The following is a 10,338-nucleotide window of genomic DNA, read 5'->3' as shown; positions in this document are numbered from 1 at the left end:
TCTTGGGAGTGGTGACCTTAAAATCATCCGATGGTGTTTTGCTTCGGTGGTTTTCCCTATTCGTAAACAAATCACTTGTGTTAAATTTATTTTCTGTTGCATTTAGATAATTTGGTGATTTGTTTGTGCTACCACGCTATTGCATGTAATTTGACTAATTAAATAACTTGAATAATTAATTAATTTGCAAGGGGTCAATTCATTTTAGCCCAACAATGATGATGATGATGAAGCTAGTTTATACCTCACCTCTAACATAAATCATTGGAAGTTTTGAATATGGACTTGTTATACTCCTTGTTCCAACCATGGCTGACCTAAGAAGTTTAATGGCGTCTACAATTACTCCTTGTTAGATTTTTTTTTTTTTTTTTTCTAATTTATGAATTGATAATTAGGAGAGTGGGGATTTAACATTTTTGTTAGAAACACAAGGAGGATGTTATTTAAATTACAAAACTCTTGGGTAATGTTAAGAATGAAACAACTAAAACTAGTGAAATTGAAAAGCACGGCATTGGTCGAGAGAAGAAACTGGTGAGCGTGAAGATACAAAAGAGGATGAAAAGCTGTTAGGATAGGAATTGATTGAGCTTGAAGTTGTAAACAACCATCACTACAAAAAACGCAGCTATAGAGTGATGTTTGAGTCGTGTTTCACACAAACGCAGCTACAACACTAGAAGTATAGCCGCATGTGCTGAATGTAGCCTAAGATCAGCTCTGTAGCTGCGTTTCTTGTGGGTACAGCTGTGTTTTGTTGGGTTCTGCTTAAGCCGCGTCTACAGGCCCATCTGAATTTTATTTATTTAATTTATTTATTTATTTTATTTTATTTTTTTTATGTTCTAAAGTCGTGTTTACACAACACGACTATAGGTTTGTCCTAAAGTTGCGTTTATGAGTTAAACACGGCCATAGGCACCCTTAAAGCTGAATTTATATAAAAGTTGATTGAGCAATGATAGCGTGGTGAGAATGATGGCAAAGACCGTCTATGGTTTTTTAGGGTGATGGTGGCATTGTGATATGGATTGGGATTTTTTTGTGATGTTGGTTTTTTTTTTTTTTTTTTCAATTTAGTTGAATTATCTTAGATTATTATAATATGATTTATTATAAATTGAAGAATTTATGGTTACAACAAAATCTAATTATATTTTCACAACACCTTTATTTTGAGCTGGGATAAGATAGCAAGTAAAGAATGGGCACAAAATTCATCTATGGAAAGAGAAATGGCTACCCACTCCTACAGATTTCAGGTCATTTCTCCATAAGGCCCGAAGGCCTAATGAGAAGAATTCTTTGGTCTCATCACTGATTAATGTAGAATCCTGAAGGTGCAGGGTTGATCGACTGCAGTAATGTAATCCCATTTTTTTCTTATCAGAAGTGGACACAATTCTTATTAATCCCTCCTTGAGGATGCACTAATTTAGAATTGCAGTAAGAGTGGGGTATTCACTATTAAAAAGCTCCTATTATATGGCACTGCATACCACTCGTTGCAATAATGGAGATGAAAGCGGTAGAACTGGCGAACAGGAACCATAGTGAAGTAAATTATTAGATTTTATATAATTTAAATTTCTTAATGACTATTTTAGAAAAAATTCATAGAGCTACCACAAATAATTTGAGACTACATGGGTGTGAAGTAGAAAGATAGAGGCGTTAGTGATGGAGGCTGGCTAGGTTGATTTTTGCAAATGAGATTGGCTTCTGTTGTGTGGTGGTGGAAGGGGGATTCTAGTGCATAATGCGGTTGTGGAGGATGGTGGTGTTTGCAGGTCTAGCTTTGGAGATATTGTAAGCAGCATCTGTGCAATGGCAAGATCCTTCATGGGACTCTCTTTTCAACTCACTAGATGAGGTTCATACAAAGCTACATACCCAATGTCCAAGTCTGCCCAACAAGGAGACGAAGAACAAATTTGGATTGAAGATATCTCACCGTGCATAGTAAACCAAGTGCTCTTGAAAGTACAAGTAGTGTAAAAACACCCTTGAACGTTTAGACCCCCAATTTACAAATTACCAATTCAAGCTTTATATCAAACAATTAATGTGCAGAACATGAACAAAAGCTTAATACAGAATTGGTAAACAATCTATGCCAATTAAAATCACATCCACAGCAGAAAATAAAAGGCAAAGATAAAGGGAAGAGAGATGCAAACACAAGGACAACACACGATGTGTTATCAAAGAGGAAACCAAAGCCCTCGGCGTAAAACCTCTCCGCCGCACTCCAAGCAGTAAACAATCCACTAGAAAATGTAGTTGGGATACATGAACAGTAATAGAGCCTCCAAGCCTAATCTACGCAGTGTACCTAAGCCCCCCAAGCTTCTTGCTCCAACGAGGTTGCGCCGAACCTATTTCTTTTCTAGCTTCCCAGATTCCGTTACTTGACCATAGCATCAACCAATGTAAATTGGTTCCTTCCTAACTGCTTCCCAGAACACCAAATAGCCCACTCACAATAATGGATATGGTGAGAAAAGGTTTTAGTAAAATGCCTCTCAAGGGTTTAACAATGGAGAGGAAGAGAGTTGAGGAATTTGAAGAGACTCTTATGTAAAGATTGTAGATGAATCAATCTTGTTTTAATCTAGGGTTTCTCTCTCAAAATTCTCTTTGAAAGCCCTCTTTCTTTTATGGGTATAAGGGGTATTTATACTAGGGTGAGAATGGAATGTGAAACGTCAGGTTTTTCAAAACAGGGCTAGCTTGTGGCTTGATTGAGTCGCGAGATCTAGCCGTGCGATAACAGAACAGCCAGTTGTCCTATTTTGTCCTGTAGTGCTCTAGCTAGCATGACGCTTCAACTTCTGGCATGCTTGGCATATGTGCTGCTTCTGGCGGCTTGTAGCCGCGAGTCACCCATGAGATCCAGCCACAAGACTCTGTTTTCTTGCACACTCTTGAGCATTCAACACTCTATCTCACTCACTACCCTTACAACAAACCCACCTAAATACAGGGTTACTAATTGTTGAAATACAAGCAAATTTGGTACGGAATAAAGCCAACAAGATGGTTGAATAAATTGAACCTTACAATCTCTCCCTTTGGCTATTCCGTGACAAAACCCTAAAACAGACTCTAGACTTAACATGTGAGTTGGGAACAGTTAAGCAAAACTCACTCACACCTAATTTTAGAAACTGTGAGGCACTTGAATCATATGAACATGAAACTCCTGAAACACAACAATACACTATGATCATTGTATGCAGAAAACATGAAATGCATATGAAACAAGCATAAAGTGATCAAACAAAGATGAAGTTAAGAAACAAACCATGGCTTGATTAAACAAGTAATCACTACAAGGTAGTGATCACAATGCTCATTCCCACTTGGAATGAACACTTGAACATACAAGCTAACAAGAACAATACAAGTTACTTGTATGCCCAACACTCAACCAATGCATAATACACTAAGTATATGCATCTAGGAACAATCCTACAAGGGCACAAGAGTGACAGTACTTAACAAGAAAATACATGACATTTAGATAGAAGTACAGATTTAAAAAAATATAAATGGCTGCATATAGCATGGTACAGACCATAAAGCCTACAGATAAAGAACATAAACCCTAAAAGCTTACAAAAGCAACATGGGTACAAACTAAATTATAAACTGAAAAACATCAACAATATATATAGTAAACCAAGTTTAAAAAAAAAAAAAAAACCATCCCTGAGTAAACCCATAATAACAACAAATTATCCAAAACATAAACAAAATAAGCAAGTGTTTTTGACTGCTCCCCCTCAAGGTTTGCTTCTCAGAAATTTCTCCCCCTTTTTGACCAGAATGGCCAAAGGGTCACTGTCCATGATGTGTTGTGAAGCTGTCAAATTTTGCTGATAGAATATCAAGTTGGTCCTGCATGGCTGCTATCCTCTCAGAGTGCTTGGTCTGGACCTCTCTGATTCCATCAAGTCTTCCTAGAATGATCTGAAATGCATCTGGAGGTGTATCTGAAGAAGTTGATGCTCTAGTCCTCTTGCCACTCCTTCTGGGGGTTGAAGTTGATGCCTGACCTACTGCCTCTGCCTTAGTCTCCATTGGGACACCCTCTCCTTCATCACCTTCATCTTCTTCACCTAGAAGATGAACACTTATCCTCTTGAAGGTTAGCTTGTTAATTGCAGAAGGTGTGGACATGGGACTGATGTCTCGAGGGATTGCAACACCCTTCTTTCTAAAAATCATTATGAGTAGACTAGGGAAGATCAGTTTAGGCCTAGAAGTGGTTCTAGTCTTATCCACAATAGTGTCAAATATGTGGGAACTGATGTCAATGAATGTCTTTTCCTTGAGCTCCATCAGAAAAATTGCTCTTGCACTGTTAATTGTAGTCAACTTCCTTATGGGATATAGCTTAAACATCATGATAATAGTGAGACACCTCATGTCCACTGGAAAAGCTGTGGTATTTAAACACTTCCCTTCTCTCTGTCCACTTATCCTCTGTTGTACAGTTTCAATAGACAGAATCCTATCCTTGTAGTTGACAAACTCTTGATCTTCTAACCCTTCAAGACCTAGCACATCATCAATGTCATATGTATCTAAGGTGAATTCTTTACCTCTAACCCAGCAGCTTAGTTCCTCTTCCCTTATCACAGTATTGGAATAAAACTCCCTAATCAGGGGTTCACACACAACTGGGAGATCACACAGAAGCTTTTCCCATCCTCTCCCTTCAAAACAGCTAGGGCTAAAGGTGTCTTTTAAATCTTCCAAATCCACAAACCTTTCTTGAATGATTCCTGCCTTTAAGAAGAAATTCTTGTATCTCTCAAAATGGGAAACATACCTAAACAGATTAGGGTCCATTTTCATTCTCTTATCTGCTTTCTTTGCAGGAGTTTTCTTCTTTGGGGATGAAGGAGCCATCTGTGAACAATCAGAAAAGGCCACTACAACATAGTACAATACATGTGTAGAACAAATCAGTACTTTGTTAATAACAAAGACAATAATAAAAGGACAAGCCTCATAACTTAAACCAACCACACAGATGAATGAACCCAAAGGTAGATACTTAAGAACAACTAGCATTATGCAAAAGAGTACTAAAGCTGTAGAGACTGACATCACCCAAAGGACAAACATATGTCAATGAGACATATACTATGATGAGTATGAAATGACCTGGAGAACACAAGACAGATGCACACATTAGATTCAAACAAACACAGAGCCACAAGATAAACAAACACAAAATCAAATCAATAAAACCCAACAAACAAAACATGAACATTTTGAAACAACACATCAAAATGAGATCAGACAAGATGGGTAAAAGACAGATGACAAACCCTAAGCTAAGAGAAAGTCACATGATGAAGAACAAAATCAGCAACTAAAACAAGTTCATAAAAAATCAGTAGCTTCTACTAGCTAAGCACGGATAAAGAACAACACCTCAAACACAAATCCAACTCAAATCAGAAAAAAATGCAAATAATCAAGAGGGAAAAGCACAAAAACAAGAAATACAGAGTGTGAGAAAGAAAACCCATACCTTTTTCTTGAAGATTTTGAGTTGAAATGAAGCAACAATGGAGTTCGAAGTGAGTTACACGGAGCGTTTAGGAAGGAGACAGTTGAGAGAGAAGATGAATAGTCACAAAAAGTTTGAGGGAAAACTGAAAAAGATTTTAAAAACTGCCCTTACAGTGCAAAACACGCATTTTTCGCGACTGAGATAAGTCGCCAGATAGTCGCCAAACACACCCACCAAAACACTTCAAGCCAAATTTTTTTAAAAAAATGTCTAAGTGTTTTTCGTGACTAGAAGTCTCACTCGCGAGGCAGTCGCGAGTTGAGCCGTAACAATCTCTGTGTATCCCTCGCGATTGGACCTTCCACTCGCGAACAAGTCGCCAAAAATGACCCACGAGCTTGCGACTGTGGCATGCGACTTGGCTTACCCGAGTCGCCAAAACAAGACAACACTGTTTTTTGAAATTTTTAGTTTTTGAAGAACAAAATACTTTCCAAAAACACCTAAAACACTCAAAAATCTTTTTGTGCTTGAATCAATAAAGAATGAACATGTGAAAACACATTTTATCAAGTACAATCACACAAATGAATATGACATTCATTGAACATAAACTTGTATGTTGCGTGTGGGTATCAACAATGAGATAGTCCTTAGTCTAATGTGAAGCTTCAATGATCAATTCAACCAAGACATACACAATAAGCACTAGATCATGTGACCCATCTCAATTACAGAAGTATGCATATTTGACCTCCCACAAGACTTGATTACATAATTTGGAGCTTTACATTTGACTCCACTTTCAATCATAACATTTGATCTTTTTTGGTCCTTTTAAGACAATCACCTCTCATTGTGAGAGTGATATTTGATATTTCACCTTGATGAGATAGCCTTTGGCTTTTTGAATAATCATTCACATAAATTTTTGGTCGTTTTCCCTTTTTCCTAGTCAAATACTAGTATGTGCGACAGACTTTTGCAGCTCAATATCTCTTTTCATTTGGAGATTTACGAGGTCTTTTTAGCAAAAACAAAAATAAAAAGTGAGAAGATATATAGCCACAAGTCTATGCATGTCTCAAGATCAACATAACTATTGACTAATTATTCATGACAAGTTTGAAGATCTATTTACAACAGTCACATAAATTTCAAGATTTCTTCCACAGTGATAAGAGTGCAAAGAAACAAGCTATGCTCGTAAATGTACAAAACCATTAGCACAAAGGTACAAGGCAAAATAAATTTTGAGACAAAACTTCAACAATGTCGATCAAACTTTTTGATTTTCTACTTTTTATGTGGTTTTTGGATTTTTGACACATAAGAAGGAAAAGAGTGATCAAAAACAACAAAAAGGAATAAACAAGAGAATGCAAAAATAAATAAACACAATTCAACCAACACAATTCAAAAGCAAACAACCAAACTAAGTAACAAAGCATAGGAAGTATTGATGTATGGACATGTTGTAATGCATATGCATGAGTACCCTTTTTCACCCATGTAAGGTTGAATTTAATCAACCATGTGTTGGCTTTATTCCGTGACAAATTTTCTTGTAATACAGCACTTAGAAACCTTGTATTTAGGTGGGAATTATGTAAGGGTAGTGTGTGAGAGAGTGTGAAGAAATGCTCAAGACTGTGCAGTGAAGAAGGGACTTGCGGCTGGATCTCGTGGGAGGCTCGCGGCTTGCAAGCCACCAAAAGTTGCACACGCGCAGAGCATGCAGGAGAGCTAAACAGTCATGCCACCTGAAGCACTACAGGACAAAAATCCAGACTGGCTATTAAGTTAGCTCGCAGCTTGAACTCGCGACTCAGTCAAGTCGCGAGGTCAAGTTGCCAGCCAACCTCATTTTGGAAAAACTGACGCTTTGCATTCCATTCTCACACCAGTATAAATACCCCTCATTCCCACAAAATATGTGTGGCTATTCAGAAAGAAAAACCCTAAGAGAGGTTTCTTCAAAACACCCACCCAATTAGAGAGAGCTACTCATTCTTAGAGAGAAATCTTTGTAGTCTCTTCTCATTCCCTCTCTCATTGTCATACCTATTTAGAGGAGATTTCTATCCAAACACTACCCACACCCATTTAGAGTGTTGAGTGTTTTTGGAGTTTTGGGAAGCATTGGAAGATGCCAAGGATGGCGGATGCTATGGATTATAGCGGAATCCGGTAAGCTAGAAAAGAAAAAGGTTCGGCACAACCTCGTTGGAGCAAGAAGCTTGGAGGGCTTAGGTACATCAGGTAGCTTAGGCTTGGAGGGTCTATTGTTGTTCATGTATCCCAACTACATTTTCTAGTGGATTATTGACCGCTTGGAGGGCGGCGGAGAGGTTTTACACCGAGGGCTTCAGTTTCCTCTTCGATAACACATCGTGTGTTGTCCTTGTGTTTGCATCTCTCTTTTCTTTATCTTTGCCTTTTATTTTCTGCTGTGGATGTGTTTTTAATTGGCTTAGAGTGTTTACCAATTCTGTTTATAGCTTTTGTTCATTTTCCGCACACTAGTTGTTTGACATAAAGCTTGAATTGGTTATTTTGTAATTGGGGGTCTAAACGTTCAAGGGTGTTTTATACACATATTTGAACTTTCAACCCACACGTCACTTGCGTTTAGGGTGATTTCCTTATAGGATTGGGTACAAGAGTTAGGACTTTCAAACCTTCGTGTGAAGCTCTCCAAGCAGTTGGTGAAAGCACCAATCATCTTTATCACGTCCATCATTTCAGTATCACCACTTTGATCTCTTGATGGTTCACCAGCCCAATTTCTCCTGTCATTTCTAGGTCCTCGTGACCTTAGAGCAGTTGCATTATTCATTGCTCTCAGCTTTTGACAATTTGGCCGAGTATGCCCTTGAAGTCCGCAATGATGACACACATATTTCGATCTAGGACCTCTTTGTGATCATGGACGAGACTTGGCTCGAGATTCAGATCTGCCCAAAGATTGATTACGAGGATTGTTCAACATCCGTTGGTTCTCCACATTCCTTTTCTCCTCAATCTTGGGCTTCTCAACAGTATGGCCAACTTCAGCTGATTCTTTGGCCTTTATAAACTTCACTTCTTTAGTGATATTATCAGATGAGCTACTCCCTCCGGTACATCCCAATCCAGATTTGTCTGAAAAGCTCTTTTGTGATAAAATAACATCATCTAGCTTCTTGGTGGAGACCCTCTCTATCATGGCATTTGCTTGCACAACCTCTTGCTTAAGAAATCTCACTTTTGTGTAGACTTCTGACAGCTCACCATTCAGTATTTCTATCTCACACTTGGCCTCCTTATAGCGAATTAGGAGACTTTTATAATCCTCCTCTGCCTTCTTCATCTTTCTCACAGCTGTCTTTGCCACCTTTGTGTACTCACCCGACCTCTCTAGGAGTGAGTTATAATTGTCTTGAAGATTGGCTATGTTTCCATCTTCTTCTGCATCTGATTCCTCAATAGCTCCAAATGATTCTTCATCACTATGTACTCAAGCTCTTGTACAAGTAGATTCAACTCGTCTGAAGAATCAACATGAGCAGTAGTCATAAAAACGGAGTAATTCCCTTCTCCGACACAGCTTTCCTCAAAATCAGAGTTGGATGAATCCGAGTCACTCAATGTCATGGCATACACTTTGCCTTTCGATTTCAAATAATTCGGACATTCTTTCTTAAAGTGTCCATGCCCGTTGCATTCAAAACAAGTGACACCTTGTGTAGATTGGGATTCTTTTCCATCTTTCTTTTTGAATTCCCTTTTCTCCCTTCCTGAACTTTGGAATTTCCTTTATCACCAAATTTTCCATTATTCTTGAATTTAAAGAATTTTCGGAAATTTTTTACAAGGTATGCAATATCTTTGTCAACTACATCTTCTTCCGATAAGTCATGGACTTCCACCTTCTCATTAATGGTCTTAAGAGCAAGGGATTTGCTCTTTTGTTGATTGGGCAGCAACATTTCATAAGTTTGAAGAGAACCATCAGCTCTTGGACTTTGATGTCATCAAGGTCCTTACTCTCTTCAATCGCTATCACTTTAGCACGAAAACTTTCCGGCAATGATTGAAGGATCTTCCTTACAATTTTAGAACCCTCCGTTTTCTCTCCCAAATTGAACTTGCTTACAATCACCTCATTCAGCTTGCTATAGAAAGAGTTAAAGGACTCATCCTCACTCATTTTTAGCTCCTCAAATTGAGTGGTTAGCATCTGCAGCTTGGTATCTTTCACTTTCTTCGTTCCTTCGTAGGTGGTCTCCAATATCTCCCATGCTACTTTGGCAACGGTAATGTGAGAAATCCTATGAAACTCATCTGAAGACACACCACAGAAAATTGCATTAAGTGCTTTACTGTTAACATTAGATGCAGCGAGTGCTGCCTTATCCCATGTGGATTTGGCTTCTTCAGGCCTGGTCCAACCTATATCAACAGCATCCCAAACTGATTCATCAATGGAACATAGAAATGCTCTCATGTGAACCTTCCAAAAAACATAATTACTACCATCAAAATATAGAGGTGCATTTAGGGATTGAGACCGATCCATCTCAATAGGGAGTCAAGGATCACACTATGGTAATGAAACCACTAAAAGTGTACCCGCTCTGATACCAATTGAAAGTACAAGTAGTGTAAAAACTCCCTTGAACGTTTAGACCCCCAATTTACAAATTACCAATTCAAGCTTTATATCAAACAATTAATGTACGGAACATGAACAAAAGCTTAATATAGAATTGGTAAACAATCTATGCCAATTAAAATCACATCCACAGCAGAAAATAAAA

This window comes from Quercus robur, chromosome 11 (assembly GCF_932294415.1).
Source record: "Quercus robur chromosome 11, dhQueRobu3.1, whole genome shotgun sequence".
Classification (NCBI taxonomy): domain Eukaryota; kingdom Viridiplantae; phylum Streptophyta; class Magnoliopsida; order Fagales; family Fagaceae; genus Quercus; species Quercus robur.
This window is presented reverse-complemented; position numbering follows the sequence as displayed.